The sequence below is a fragment of the Pipistrellus kuhlii genome, unplaced genomic scaffold, assembly GCF_014108245.1.
Source record: "Pipistrellus kuhlii isolate mPipKuh1 unplaced genomic scaffold, mPipKuh1.p scaffold_m20_p_3, whole genome shotgun sequence".
NCBI classification, from domain to species: domain Eukaryota; kingdom Metazoa; phylum Chordata; class Mammalia; order Chiroptera; family Vespertilionidae; genus Pipistrellus; species Pipistrellus kuhlii.
This window is the reverse complement of record NW_023425529.1, coordinates 184100135-184116240: the sequence shown is the minus strand read 5'-3', so window position 1 is coordinate 184116240 and position 16106 is coordinate 184100135.

Below are 16106 nucleotides of genomic sequence, written 5' to 3'. Positions count from 1 at the left end.
CTCCTTCCCATACAATGGGATGACAGGAAAGAAACTCTGATTTTGGAAATCTTTCTAAGGGGCAATAAACCTGCCTGACATGTTCATCCCAGTGAGTCAACATTATCTTTATTAAACTAGACAGTACGTAAACCTGCCCCTTTCCCCCCGAAGAGTCCATATCTCTCGAAGCTGTAAGGATAAAACACAGCTCTCAGACACTTCAGGAAGAAGAAGATCTATTCAAATGTTCTGGGCCAAACTTCTAATAAATCAGATCAAATTAGAAATGGAAATTAACTGGATTTAAAGAAAAATAATGAAATCAATATCAAACAGAACGAACAAGGATCCAAAATATAATAGTAACACGAAGTGTCTTATCCCAACAAAAGAGACAATTTCATAGTTTTAAAAATAATATGTACATAATAAGTGCCTACATTAATAAAACAGTGCCAGTACTCCATGGTCCAAGCAAGAACCCATCTTGTGTGCTTACGGAGAAGTGAGGGGAATGAATTTGCACCTTCTCCTTGAGTGACAGGAGTCCAAGACTTTTACTGTGGAGCAAAGAACATGTTACCTTAGTCCAGTGCTCAGCAAACTCATTGGTCAACAGAGCCAAATATCAACAGTACAAGGAATGAAATTTCTTTTGAGAACCACATATTTTAACCTTAAACTTCTTCTAACACCCCTTCTTCAAAATAGACTCCCCAAGACCATGGTATTTGGTGGAAGAGCCACACTCAAGGGGCCAAAGAGCTGCATGTGGCTTGCAGGTTGCAGTTTGACTTGACTTGCTTTGTAGTTCACCATGCTCTCCTAGCAACATTGGCGTCAATGCTGCAAAATGGCTTTCGAGATTTTTTGCACAAATAACATGACACGAATGGTACAAATCTGTGCAAATGTTATGAAACACTGCAACATAAACTTGTAACATTAAATGCTGCTGACACACCTTGGGAAGAGAGTGGGAAGGAAAACCTGGATACTGGACTTCGTCATCTTACAGAGTATAAGCTTGATGGCCTAAGACCAAATTTAACTGTATTATTAAAGGCCTGCCAGCAAATGCCAAAGGAGTTAAAATAGAAACATAGAAATGGGTAGGCAGCTGGACAGTAGAAAAGGAATTCATTAATTAAACTCTATCATAGCAGAAACATACACACAAACACACACACACATACACACACACACACACACATACACACACACAATGATTAATATCAAGGAATCAAAAAAGTACCCAGAGATTTGGAAGTAACTACCAGAGGAACTAAAAGCAAAAGTAGTTAAAAGTGGTTGCCTCTGGGAAGTAGCCTGGGCATGGGTAAGGATACAACAGGGGCTGTTATTTTTCATTATCCTCTGTGCTAGGATGATTAAAATTCCTATGTGCACCAGCAGATTAGTCTTGTGAAATTATTCTATATATATATTTTAAAAGGCAAGCAATCTTAAATATAGTATGTCCCTTATGTGTAGGAATGAGGTCACAACTTAAAAAAATCACTATAATAATAACCTAGAAAGTTTTAAACCTGTATTTATATCTTAATTTATATCTTAATTTAAATATCATCTTACTGGTTTTTAAAGAAGTACCTTTATGTATTTAAAAGAGTCAATGTGTAGTTCATAATAAGGTAACTGTATATAATCTAATGCATCTCTTTAGACAGTCAAAATTTAGAATTTACTTTCTAAAGCGAGCTTTTGGTTCATGTCCTTTTCTGTGATAGCAAGTAATTAAGTGTCACTGCTTAGCCTATTAGCAGATAGGCTCCTGTAAGTATTCACTGAGAACATAAGCCTGACTTTACATTTCTGCATCGCCTCCCAAGATGCATTCTGATCTCTTTCTTTTCTGAAACTTTATCCCTGCCTAATAGTTCCGGCTCCTTTTCTAATGGGGATTGCAGACAGATCCAAAGGCAGCATCCACTTAACCTTTCCCCGGGAAGTCCCTAAGCAGGCCCTCAGCAGCCCACTGACAATGCTCACCGCAGACAGCAGGCTGCAGCCTGTCTCCCAGACCAGCCTCAGGAATGGTAACCACAGGGGTAGACAGGAAAGGGTTTGCATTCATTAAATTTTAGCCCAGGGAGCATACCTCACGCAGCACTCCCCAGAGTCCAGTGGAATAAAACCAGGGGTGAGGGAGCTGCTGACCTCTGCGACTGAGCAGCCTTGAACCTGATGCAAAGAGGCCCTTTGCTGGGGAAGGGCGAGAGATGGCCTGAGTGTCTTTTCTCCTGGTCTATAAAGAGGTCTCCTCTGTCTCTTAATGGTGTGCTGGCTTATAGTCCCTCTTTCTCTCTCTCTCCCTCCCTCCCTCTCTGTCTCTCCCTGTCTCTGTGTCTCTGTATTACCCACTCAGACTAGAGTGAAAGATTTCATCCCACCTGTTGAGAAAGGGATGCCAAGTCCATAGCTGCCAAGGTCCCCAGGGATGCTTCCACACAGCCAGCTTCTGAGCGTAGAAGCGATTGTGATGTACAATCACCTCCCACGTTCTCCGGTTTCTGAGGTGCATACCTTGTCTTACCCAAGTAGATCCCACATCTCTTTACAGAGAGCAGAATCTATCTATATATCTGCCTAAAACAGATGGAGAGTCTCTCATCAAGTTCATTTTTAAATAGGAGTAACACCTCTCCTTAAGCTAAGCTGCATGGCATTACACATCCTTGGACGCAGAGCTTCCTGGGGCAATGAGTGAGGAAGCAGAATTAGCGGGGGCCAGGGCCTCGGAAACCTCTCAGATGTTCACTCCCCGTAAACAGCCCTCAGCACCCATCCCCACCTCCTTCTATCCGCTCTGGAAGGCAGAGCCACAGACTAATTGCCCCTTCTACCAGAAACCCAACCTGGAAAGTCACCTGTCAGTAATGACCACCTCCTTCTGATCCCTTGAATTTGAACTTGAGCTGGATGGTTTTCTGCCCGCTCATAAAGCTCACCCTACTGCTATGCCTTCTTGCCAAATAAATAAATAAATAAATAAATAAAAGTAAAGGCAACTAGAAGTAAGACAAGGCATCATGCCTTTACTATGTGTATTCAAACGTGTGAATTTGCAGAGCGGGATTATGCTCCTTCCCTGCCTGTCCTGCTCAGAGCCAGAGTGATGGCCTGAGCAGCCTCTCATTCTTGGGCAGCTGTCCAGGTGTGAGCCGGACTGAAGCCTTTTCAAAACCCTCTTTTCAATTCCGTTTTAATGGAACAAACTGCCAAGAACATGGTTCCTTAGCATTTGCCTGCATGTCTTCACCAGGCTGCTAATCTCTGGACAGCAGAATAAGCCTGGTTCCTGACATCCCTGTGCGGGTGGAAGGTTGAGAGGAGAGCCACGGTTGGTGGAGACCTGCCCTTGCAAACACTTAGCCAGAGACTCATTGCAAATACAAGGAGAGATTCACGTCACCTTTGTTAGCAAATGCCTGTCAAAGATACTTGCAAAGGTAACACTTGTGATCTGAGAGAATTCGGGTAGACAGGGTTAAATAGCTGTTGTGGCCCCCATTCCTTGTGTCCCATTTGCACAAGTTGATTGGCTCTCTCTCTGGGAAATGCATCCTGTCAGTGGAAGTTACAGGTCTCAGTGGCTTGCTCTGTGGTTCTTCCAATTAAACAAGACTGTGTGCTTGAGGAAGTTACAGACACCATTGTCCAAGAGGGGGTGCATACCTTGTCTTACCCAAGTAGATCCCACATCTATTTACAGAGAGCAGAATCTATCTATATATCTGCTGGGGGGAGGGGGTGGGGGGAGGGGGTGTGCTTCCCTAACTGCCATAACAACATTCAGAAATATTTCTCTAGCTTTGTGATGATCAGACTTCCCTGATTTCCCTTCCAGGACTGATACTGGCTTCACATTTGCTAACAGGAGTGGTTCCCATTGCATAGCAAGGTTTCAGCTGCTTATAGGTGTCCTGTTGGGGTCTATCCCTAACTTCATAGCAAGCACGTGTGTCAAATTGCCTCTCTCAGATCTGTGCCAAGGGCAAGAACATACAGGCAAAGAGAGGAGGTCGGGAGAACCTGACCCTTGCCCTGGGGTCCTGAAGTTTTTGCCCTGCTTGTCACAGGTAACTTGCTATTTCCCTTCCTGCCGGCATCTGAGGACCTCCCACATCTGCCAGGCAGGGGGAGAGGCATGGGGCTCAGAATACTGCGGGCAGCTCTTTTCTTCCCCTGTCTCTCCTCCTGCTCCTTGTGCTGCTAATTTAATTAACCAGCCTCCTGAAGAGCACCCTTTCCCAGCAGCGCTCGGGCCCATTGTCCCAGGTACCATTCTAACGGGGTGCAGCATGAGCCGCTTGTTCTTGGCACCTGCCCTCTGCCATCCCTGCATCCTGTCATCTGGAGGATGCCGCTCCATCTGCTTCAGCGGCCCTTTCTGGGAATTTGTGTCATTTAAACGATTGACTTCTGGCTCCGGGATCATCTGCAGAGGTAACGAGCAAGGCCTTGGGCCTGCCCGCCTGCACCTTTGGCTCTCAGCATTACTGACGGAGGTCCATGGTGAGTGGTGGCTCCGCGCAGCCACCCGGGGGTAGGAGGAGGCGCCGGGAGGTCCTGTCCTCACTCTCCTCTCTCTAAGTCGCTATATTAAAGGGGGCAGCTGCTTGCCTTTTTGGTTCCTTCCTGGGACGCTTCACCAGCTCAGAGCTGGAAACAGATTGAGTAGCTTTCTGATAATACAGTGAAAGTGGTTTCCAAGTGCTGAGCCTATTCACATTATTCACAGTGTCCTCCCTTCTAGGCCTCTGTGCCTTTAATTGCTGAATTAGACTGGCTGGCATTGGAATGTTGACACAAAGAGAGTCATTGTGCTGTGGGGCTCCTGCAGTTACAGGCGTTCTCCTGACTGTAGGTCACTCACTCTTCCCCTAGTTATTGGTGTGTGGGCCCCTCTTGCATTACATGAACATCCTAAAATCATTTCAATAAACAGCCTTTCTGTACTTGGACTCAAGTTCAAGTGAGTCTCTTTTTACGTGTCTGTGCGAGTTTGCCTTTTCTGAAAAGCAGCCCTCCTTTCCTCCTGTGTGTGAAATGTCTGTTTGCTCTCGGAAGTTAGCTATGATTTTATCATCATGTAATTTTTGAAATCGAGTCAAGTCAAATATATCTTACTAAATTCCCTGTGCACAAAATTCATGCATGGGGGCAGGGTGTCCCTCAGCCCAGCCTGCACCCTTTCCAATCTGGGACCCCTCAAGGGATGTCCACTAAACAGGCAGTCGGACATCCCTCTCACAATCCAGGACTGCTGGCTCCCAACTGCTCACCTGCCTGCCTTCCTGATGGCCCCTAAACACTGCTGCCTGCCAGACTGATTCCCCCCTAGCCACTACCATGCCAGCCTGATTGATGTCTAACTGCTCTCCTGCCAGCCTGTTTGCCTCCAACTTCCCCCCTCTGCCAGCCTCATCACCCCTAACTGCCCTTCTCTGCAGGCCTGGTCACCCCCAACTGCCCTCTCCTGCTGGCCATCTTGTGGTGGCCATTTTGTGTCCACATGGGGGCAGGATCATTGACCCCACAGGGGCAGCCATATTGTGTGTTGGAGTGATGGTCAATTTGCATATTACTCTTTTATTAGATAGAATAGAGGCCTGGTGCATGGGTGGGGGCCAGCTGGTTTTCCCTGAAGTGTGTCCTGGATCAGGGTGGGGGTTCCCTTGGGGTGTGGGGTGGCCTGGGCAAGGGGCCTTGGTGGTTTGCAGGCCGGCCATGCCCCCTGGAGACCCAAGTGGAGGCCCTGGTATCTTCTGCAATTGAAACTTTGTAGTCTGGAGCAGAGCCAAGCCTCCTGCTTGCTCCATGGCCATCTATTGGGACTTATGTATCTTCTATAATTGAAACTTTGTATCCTTAAGTGGAGGGTGTGCTGAAAGCTTTGCTTCTTCCATTGCCAGGGGCAACCCTAGCCTACTCTCTCCAGCTCCATGGCTGCTGCCATTTCTGTTTGGATATGTTTACCTTTTATAATTGAAACTGAGTGGAGGCCTATGCCAGCAAGAGCAGGCGGAAAGCTTGGCTTCTTCTGTTGCCTGAGAAACCCAAGCCTCCCTCCTGCTCTCTGTGGCCGTAGCCATCTTGGTTGGGTTTATTTGTATACTCGCTCTGATTGGCTGGTGGGTGTGGCTGGTGGGTGTAGCGGAGTGATGGTTAATTTGCATATTACTCTTTTATGAGGTAGGATTCCCAAAAGATCTGTTGTTGCGCCTCCCCCCCCCCTTTTTTTTTTTTTAATTAGAATGACACTTTAGCATCAACCAGCACTGAGGTAAAACCAGTAGTCCTTTTGGTTACTTTTATGGCTTTAAGCGTTTTTGCTGACATTTGAGAACACAAAACATGACTAGGAACCTCATGAGCCATTTCTTCTTGCTCATGGCTTTAATTTTGACTCTTCCAGAACACTTGGCCTAGAATATGGGAGCTATTGAGAAGTAGTTAAGCTCATTACAATGAACCATGAAAACGAACCTGCTAAAGAATGCCTTAGATACAAATCTGAGTACCAGTGCCACCACCTCTCTCCACCCACCCCTTAATGGTGTTATCTTAAATGCTGAGACCCAGCAAGGGCTCAGAAGTTTCTTACTGTGGCATGTATGGCAAGCACACAGTATGTGCTTTCACTCATCCATGGATACTCATTAAATAACACTCATTAAATATAATTTGTACATTCCCCATGTATGTTTTTAAAATATATTTTTATTGATTTCAGAGAGGAAAGGAGAGGGAGGGAGGGAGGGAGGGAGGGAGGGAGAGAGAGAGAGAGAGAGAGAGAGAGAGAGAGAGAGAGAGAGAGAGAGAGAGAGAAACATCAATGATGAGAGAATCATTGATTGGCTGCCTCCTGCACACCCCTCCACTGGGGATGGAGCCCACAACCTGGGCATGTGCCCTTGACTGGAATCGAACCTGGGACCTTTAAGTCCACAGGCTGACACTCTGTCTACTGAGCCAAACCAGCTAGGGCATCTCCATGCATTCTTTAGTGCATTACTATAGTTCTCTGCTGATGCCTTTGTTCCTAAGTCCCATCTTCACTCAACAGGGATATACTTCTTTAAAATCATGGCATTATGTTAAGATGTTGAAATATATTTTATAATTGATCATAGATTAAGGTCCCAAATATGTCACACTTACAACTCAGTGCTTAAGAGAGGGGATAGTGGGACACAGTGTCATTGCTGCTAGGATTTCTTATAGCTAAATTTGAAAGCGTTTATTAATTGTATTTTGAATAATAATTTCTTTTTAAAACATACTTTATATCTTTTTTATGTTGAGAGACTTTGAATTTGATATAGTTCATGGAGCTCATAATCACGATATGCTACATGCCACCAAGTAGCCTAAGAGAATGACAGGTGGCCAGTACTGGCATTCCCGTCTCATTATTCTTTGGCTCCACATTCAGACGGGGTGATGTCTAAGACCCTCACATGCTGGTTGAGCAGTGACCCAGTGAAGTGAGCTATTGCACACGTAATTCCTGTTCAGAGGGGCTGTGCGTCGAATTCATGATGTGACTGATTGTAAGGAGTGTCCCTGCTGGCTGTGTCAGCCAGGAGGCCAGCAATTAATGGTCCATGGAAATGTAACTGCCACATCCCCACAGGTGTTTCTCATGAGGAGAACATGCAGCCCAATCATGGCGAGCATCCCCCTTGTCTCTGCTGGCAGTAGGAACAAATGGGTTCATATAATGAATCCTAGCGCCAGGTTTATTTGCAGGCATCTTTTGCTTTTCTTCCCACTTTGGAGAAGTATATGGATGCTTATAAAATAGTTACTGCAACACATTTTTTTATAGCAAGTGATAATATGCTTGCACTTCACCTACCATATCTATACATGGAGAGGTGCTGAAGGATATAGCGGGTCTATTCATAATCATTATAATGCTGACTATCAAGTAAGGTTTTTAAGTATTTAATATAATTTTAACTATCTCGTAACAATTTTATGGGGTTGGTATTAAAATGCTTTATATAGGAGAAACCTATGGCAATTCGAATCTATTAATGCCTCATCAGGTCTGGACAGATGAGATGAACTGAAACTAAGAAGACAAGTTGTGGGGTAGAGGAAAGGGGAGGTTCTGTAGACCAACAGCCCAGGATCAGGATGTGAAAGGAGTGTGTGCCAGTGTCCTCACTGGAGGCATTTCAGAAGGCAGCAATGGCCGCTCATTTCAGAAGGCAGCAATGGCCTACCATGTCCTAAGAACTCTTTGTTTTCGGGCTGCAGCAAATGTGTCAGACAATGTCAGTGCCTTCACTGATCTGACATACTTAAGGAAGGAAATGGGTATTAAACTTGCATGCTAATATGTAAGACAATTTAAGATAGTGGCAAGTGCTATGAAAAAAATACAGTTTGCCAATATAGCCTGACTTGGGCATGGGGAAAGTTGGCTACTTCATTTAGGATGGTCCAAGAAGGCTTCTCCAAAAGGCCTGGTGTGGCCTGAATGGGCATGGTCAGATGACCAGCGGAACATTTGTGAGAAAGTATTAGAAGTAGGAAGAGCTGTAAGTGCAACAGCCTGAGATCAGAAGGATCTGAGCTTCTACAGAAAGGAAAGGCGGTGTCTGAAGATACTGTGCCAGAGAGAGACTGAGTGAGACAAGACAGAGGAACAGGCAAGGCCAGTTCACAAAGGAATCAGGGAGGAATGGCTGAATATGTGTGGGTGTCTGATTGCTCTGTGGGTTCTTGTTACTTCCATATACATGACCAGTCAGTGTAAAAGTTGCAGCACAAGTCTGGGAGTTGGGAGTCTTTAGTAGAAAGGATAACCTAATGCTAAAGCACAGGGTGTTGCTAGAACAGTCATATAGCATTTCAGGTTCGGGACTGTAATATAAAGACACTTAATGAGTGGTTTCTAAGGCTCATCGAGTTAAAATCACACAACAAAAGATAACTCTATTCAACTTTATAGGTGTCCATGTCTGTCACAAAGTTTTTGGAGACAGATTTAGGGGCCAGAAGACTTCTCCGTGTTATTCCTCAAATATGACACTTGAGCATGTCTTTGTTTTATGAGTCTTTCACAGGGAATGGCAGCCCTAGTTAGGTTCATGTTTCCTATCAACAGAACTGATACATGAGTGACCACTAAGTCATCAAAAACCTTCACAAAAGACTATATATCTATTCCTGAAAAAATGATATATATAATTGTGTATAGTGTACAATTATTTATATATTATTACATATGCATATAATATATTTATAAATAAGTATAAATTATACATAATTATATATACATGTATATATTATATGTATAATATATTATATATAACATACATATTATATATATATATATATATGTATATCCCACTATTTAATAGTAATTTTAAAATAGTAATCTCTGAGTCAAGTTTTATAATAGCCCCAGATATGTGTATTTATCTCAAAGTAAAATTAATTTTCATTAAGCAAAATCATATTTTTTATTTTATGCATTTGTTGAAGCAAACCATAAATTAAAAGATAAAAAAATGATAATTGTATTAATATATAGAATTTTAATTATATTGAGACATTTAATTACTTATAACCATTATACTTATATGTATATATGATTTGCTTAGAATATCAGAATTTTATTTCTGTCAATACCATTTTTATATTTCTAATTAATAATTCATTGATGCATTGAAATAATTTGCAGGATGTTATGAAAAGTAATTGTTTAGATTTGCTAGCCATGAAGACATTTAGTTTGAAATTTGTTCAGTGTTCTCTCTCTTATCACAAGTCTCAAATCTGCCATGTTTCTCAGGATATTAACGTAGCAATCAATGTCAAATAGGTTTGAAGCTATAAAAAATTACCTGAGGGCATTTTTGTTTTGTGCTTAAATTTTATTTTCTCATTTATTCTTATTAGCAATCATTAAGCAATTTAATAATTATAAGCTCCATTAACATTTTAATAAGTCTAGTGGCCATTACTAAATGTAATTAAATTAGTTTTATTGTATGATATTTTGAAGCTATGATTAAATTAAGTTTCACTGTGCTTAGAAGAATAAACCTATGGAGAGATTGCTATTCACCAAACATCTTATTAACTTATAAGGTACTGATAAAACAGACATTAATGAAGACAGGAGAAAAATAGAATTCCCTGTTGAGTCTATCTGTAAGATAAAACTTTAATCATTTCCGTTTGGAATCAATCTAGTTGTGACAGTATAATTTTATTTGAGAGTGCTTTTTGGATAGAGGGAAGTAAGAGAAGAAGGATGGGTTATTCTAGTATTCTTCTTTGCCCCTACTTTCCACAGGTTTAGTCTATAGGGACAAGACTGGGTGAAGTATGACAAGACAAATTTTGGAGTAGATACTCCCTGTAAATTGGTGTTGAATTTTTGGCACCAAATAAAATCATAACTTGAAAATTTATTGTAGAAATGGAAACATCATTTCAGTTTATTTCACATGTGTACATAAACACATTTTAAAAGCATTAAAAGTGCAAAGCCAATGGTAATTTGTATGTCGCTTATTAGAATTTTGTACTGGAATCCCAGTTTAGAAATCTCTTCCTTGCTAAACCTTCTTTATATATATACTGGCGGCAGGGTGCAAGAAATTCATGCAAGAGGAGGCCTTCATTTCCCTGGCTTCCCTCTGGCACTCAGGACCAGTGCTTCCCTCACAGCCCTTTTTCCTCCAGAACGACATTCGGAAGGATGTCTGGTCTAATTAACATATTATACTTTATATATTCTTTGTGTCTGTCTTTAGTTTTTTATGAATTTGAAGACTTGATTCTTTATTGCTATTGCTGTTAGATAAATTCTGAAATGCTCTCAAGAGTAAAATAGGAGTTTTATTTTCTGATGGATTACCTTAGATATTATAAAATGCAATTAGGCATCTTGTAGGATAGTAATCTGTATAGCATGTACAGTGCATATTTACTTAAGGGAATTATGTGGGTTTGATGTAATTATTAGATCCTATTGATTGTATTCCATTGTGTTAGTGTTTCCAAAATAAGCATATTAACCAATTTTACCATGTAATATTTCAGAAATATCAAGGGTATTTTTTAAAACATATTTTGAATATCACAGAAACAGTTTATCATTAAATTTATATTTTTTCATTTTATTACTTTTTTTTTTCCAATCCAAAAGGTATGTGGGCATTTAATGTAGATTGGGGAGAAATAAAGAATTAGTTATTAAGAAATACTAATATTACATTATCACCATATATGCCCTATAATGGCAGTTAAAATTAGAAAATTAATTATTTTTTAAATGTTCAGTGACAAACGTAATTCTTTTTAAAGTGTGCTGACACACTTTTAGAACTTTTCCACCACAGCTATAAAAAGTTTATGGACAATCAGTATATCACCCAAGAATTTTCTTTTTACATTTCTGGAAAATAGCAAAACAAAACTTATTGTTGCATAAAGATCATCAATAAAAGAGACTTTTATGTTAGGGATGCCCTTTCTATTACATATTTTAAATTTCCAATTGGAGAATTCAGTAAATATCATGCTCCAGATGACAGAAGAGTCCACTTTGACCTTTATTATCACTGAATTTATGCTCATTATACCCAATTTGTGATGCTTTATCTCAGTTTGTTCCCTAGAAAATGTCAGCCATTCCAGTGGATTCAAATACTTCTTGAAAGACAATTGATGACTTTGAGATTGCGTCTAAGGTTTTTGTTCTTGTTCACTTGCTAGCTCCAGTCAGATGCCTGTCTTATGGACATTGCAGATTCCACCTGTTTCATTCCCACCTTTTTCCCAGTGAAGCGAGATCCCCATCTGGGCAGTCTCTCCAACCAAACATGTTATCACATTACTGCCCTCCATCCTCCTGCCCTGTAATAAGTCCATCATTGTGTGTCTTGATTCTATGTTCAATTTTCGCTTCAAATCTCTTTTCATCACACTGCCCCAATCTGGGTGCCAGCAACTCATCTGTTAGGTGGCTTCTTCATTCATTCCTCTACTCAGGTTTTCCCAATATGCCCGTTATCTGTCCCCCACCAACCAAAAATGTCAACTCAACTTTTAAAAATGTATCTAGTTAGGTTTCCTCTTGAATTACATCTCCCTCAGTCTTTTCCTATTCCGTGTAGAAAAACCTATTATATTTATTCAGAATTTAATCTGTCTTTTCATCTCTCTCTAGGTTCTAAGTTCAAGAGGGTAGAGTCTGTATTGGTAAGGTTACCCCTAACTCTGCAGCAGTACGTACAGTAGTGCCTGGTAAAACGGTACATGTCAATCCTGACTCCCCTTGTCTGTTTACAAGACTAGTTTCGTTTCAGTCTTCAAATTAGAGTTTTCAAATATTATAGGTTTTCTGTGGTAATCACAAGGAGAATAACCCCCTGCCATCACAGTGGGCCTTCTCTCACAGCACAGCCTTCCCTTTGGTCATCACAGGACATGCTTGCCATGGCTGGCTGCCTGCTCCCCCAGTAGCCTGGCAGTCAGCGAAGGGAGGGGCTGGATCCTGTATCTGTTTGCTCATCCTGGTCTGACAAACAGTCAGCGGATAGCAGACTATATGAAATGATTTTACCAGTACTCAGGTACAGCAGGATATTTCATATTTTGTTATTATTTTTTGTTTGCTTAATGTGTAGGCATTTCAACTAGTATGACAAAGAGTGGGTTTCCAAGAGGAAATTCAATTTTTTTCTATATAAAGTTTAATTTACTTGTCTTCCTCCAAAAATAATCTTAATGACCTTTTATGTTTTTTAAAGGCAAGTATCTAAAATTTTTTCTATCAATAAATTCCTTTAAGTCATGTACTCAAATTTTAAATCTTCTGAGATACTATATTTTTGAAGATTATTAGAACTAGTTAATAATTTATAGTTATTGGATTTTATTATGTGCCAAGCACTGTTCTAAGTGATTATTATTATTGTCATCATTTTATTTCTTTACAGTTAAATAACTTCATTAGGTGCATCCTGCCAGAAATTGGCAGGCTTGGTACTCAAACCCAGACAGGGCTCTAGAGCCAGCATTTATATTTAATTACACTTCCTAAAGAAATATGGCCCCAATAGACAAGTTATATATTAAAAAAAAAACCAAAGAACTAAAGACTGTGTGATTTTTCAAATAATTAAATAAATTACATTGTTTGATAAATTTGATTTATTACATATTTTAATTCATTAAATTCCTTCTTTCAATAAAATTCAGCATTTTATTGCAATGTAGGAACTAGAGGCCTGGTGCATGATATTTGTGCACTGTGGGATTGTTCCCTCAGCCAAGCCTGTGCCTTTTAGCAGTTGTAGGCACTTGGGGGATGTCCGACTGTGGCTTAGGACTGCTCTACTGGGAGTGGACCTAAGCTGTGGTCTGATATCCTTAATTCTGTCACTGCCACTGTACTCACCAGCTGTCAGGCCAGCTTGTGGCTGAGTGGTGTTCACCTGTGTTAAGCGTCTGCCCCCTGGAGGTTAGTGAGCATCATAGCAACCAGTTGTTCCGCCCTTCAGTCTATTTGCATATCACCCTTTTATTATATAGGATGATTCATGAATGAAGCAGTCAGAGAATCAGCATCTCACATATTAAAATCACCCATGTGTTTAGGGTATGCTTTGTCATCTTTTCCCATTTAGACAGGATAGTTTGTTTTATGATATAAATTAGGCAAGGTCAAATATAGTGGTAAAAGTTATGTATGGCACGTTATGGATTTATATGTGACTTGGAGTTATTATTTAGTGACTGGCAGAGGTACCCATGGCTCCCTCGCCGAGAAGTCTCAGCAGCCGGTGCCAGAGCTTCTCCCAAGTGCTCTCTGCTGGTCCCTCACCGCGCTGCCCCTTGGCGTTTGTATTTGGTGGCACTGCAGAGCATAAGGTTAATGCCCCATGGACAGGCCCAAATGCACATCCAATACCGTCATTATCAGTGTGCCAGCTTAGGAGGCACAGAACAGATGAAAGGTGTGCCCTGCCTCTGCCCAGGAGGCTCAGGAATATGGAAAAGGATGAATCAGTCTCTTGTTTGCAAAACAGGGCGGCATTAATCACGCGACATCCTGAACCACCAGACAGGTGTCATTTGTTTTTCAAAGTTCTGCCGTGTTTGCGGAGCTGCATACATCTCTGGGTCCTCTTAAAATAACCTCCACAGGTACAGCGGAGGGGAGCACATCTGTCATTCCTGAAAATGTTAAAGATCACCGAGTGCAGAGCCGCTGTAGGACTGAGCTCCCTCCGTCATTACCGCCTGCCAGCCGGTAAGTGGAGAGGAGATTGAGGACACAAGGCAATAGAGTGAACTTCATACCGTGTCTACCGAGGTCACGCTCATAAACTGCAGCATTTATTTAGGGATTTCTCCACAGGAGGACCAAAGAAGGCAGTGTTTCTGATCCCCTGTGTGAAGGCCTGGACTGGGATGGCACTCCTGTGCGATGGAGCCCTCTGTGGTGCTCAGCGGGTGGAGGAGAGCACCCTTCATAAAGGAGGAGAGAGTTCCAGAGAAAGAAGGTTGACCTAACCCATTGTTATTGTTTTAATCATCCTGGGATTTCAGGGATGCTCTCACATAGCCTTGGTTCAAGTCCAGAGCACACAGCTGCCACTTGGACAAGTGCTCCCAGTATTGTCATGGTGACAGGGATCCCACCATGTGTATATATCCTAATGTAAAATGTAAATGTTACGTTAAGGTAGTAAAATTGAAGAAGGGATTATTTGAAAGAATAATATCCTAGCCCAACTGGTGTGGCTCAGTGGTTGAGCGTAGACCCAGGAACCAAGAGGTCACTGGTTCGATTCCAAGTCAGGGCACATGCCCGATTTGCGGGCTTGATCCCCAGGGGGGGCCATGCAGGAGGCAGCCAATTGATGACTTCCTCTCTCATCAATATTTCTATCTGTCTATCCCTCTTCTTTCCTCCGTCTTTATTAAAAATCAATAAAAATATATTTTAAAAGTTACCAATAAAACACAAGTTTGTTCCCTTCTCTGTCTCCCATTCACCTAGTCCCCCTACCAGGCAACCACTATGGCCAGTTTCAGTATGCCCTTTATAAGATAATTAAAAATAATAATATCCTTAAAGGATGTCTAAATCAGACAGACTCTGTGGAAAGCCTGCAGTGGGGCCCATTAGTGTACATGTGCACAGCCTTCTGTGTAGATCTATTTCCTGTTGTATATTGCTAAGATATTTAAATGAAAATTAAAACTCAGTTATTTTATTAAAAGATGAAAATCGTTAAATCTATATTTCATAGAGACAAACCCAATCCTTTTTTAAATGTATTTTTATTGATTTCAGAACAGAAGGGAGAGAGAATAGAAACATCAGTAATGAGAAAGAATCACTGATTGGCTGCCTCCTGCATGCCCCACATGAAGGACAGAGCCTGCAGTCCAGGCGTGTGCCCTAATCGGGAATTGAACCATGACCTCTTGGTTCATAGGTAAATGCTCAGCAATTGAGTCCTCCAGGTCAGGCAACCCATCCTTTATTGTATGGTTATCAGTGGCAGCTGATATTATAATCCCAGAAAAAAAATCTATTCTTTTTCTTTCAGGTTTTATCATGTACATTTTAAGCTCTGTTAAACCTACTGTTATTTATCTTCCAATAGCTATAAAATATCACTGTAGTCCTATCTCATGTTTGGATTAGCAGTCCAAGGATGCCTGTGTTTTGACACCTGGTTTATGCTTCTTTGCAGCAAGTCACAGACACTCTGATGCCAACTGACTCAAGCAATAAGGAGATTTATTTAATGCTTTTCAGAAAACCTGAAAGTAATACAGGATTTGTGTGGTGTTTTTTTTTTTTTTTAGGCAGCCACCCAATTATATTACGCATATTGTTTCCTTCGTTCTCTCTCTCTGCATCTTCTGCTACGAATTGGTATTTCTCAATTTAGTAGCAAGATGGCATTTCCAAATACCCCAACATTTAGGAAGAGGAAATATATTCTTATATATTTCTCTCAGAAATGAGGAAACTATTCCTAGAACCCTAATGGGTAACTTTTTATATCTTATTGCCAGATTTTCATCCCAGGTCCATTTGTGAA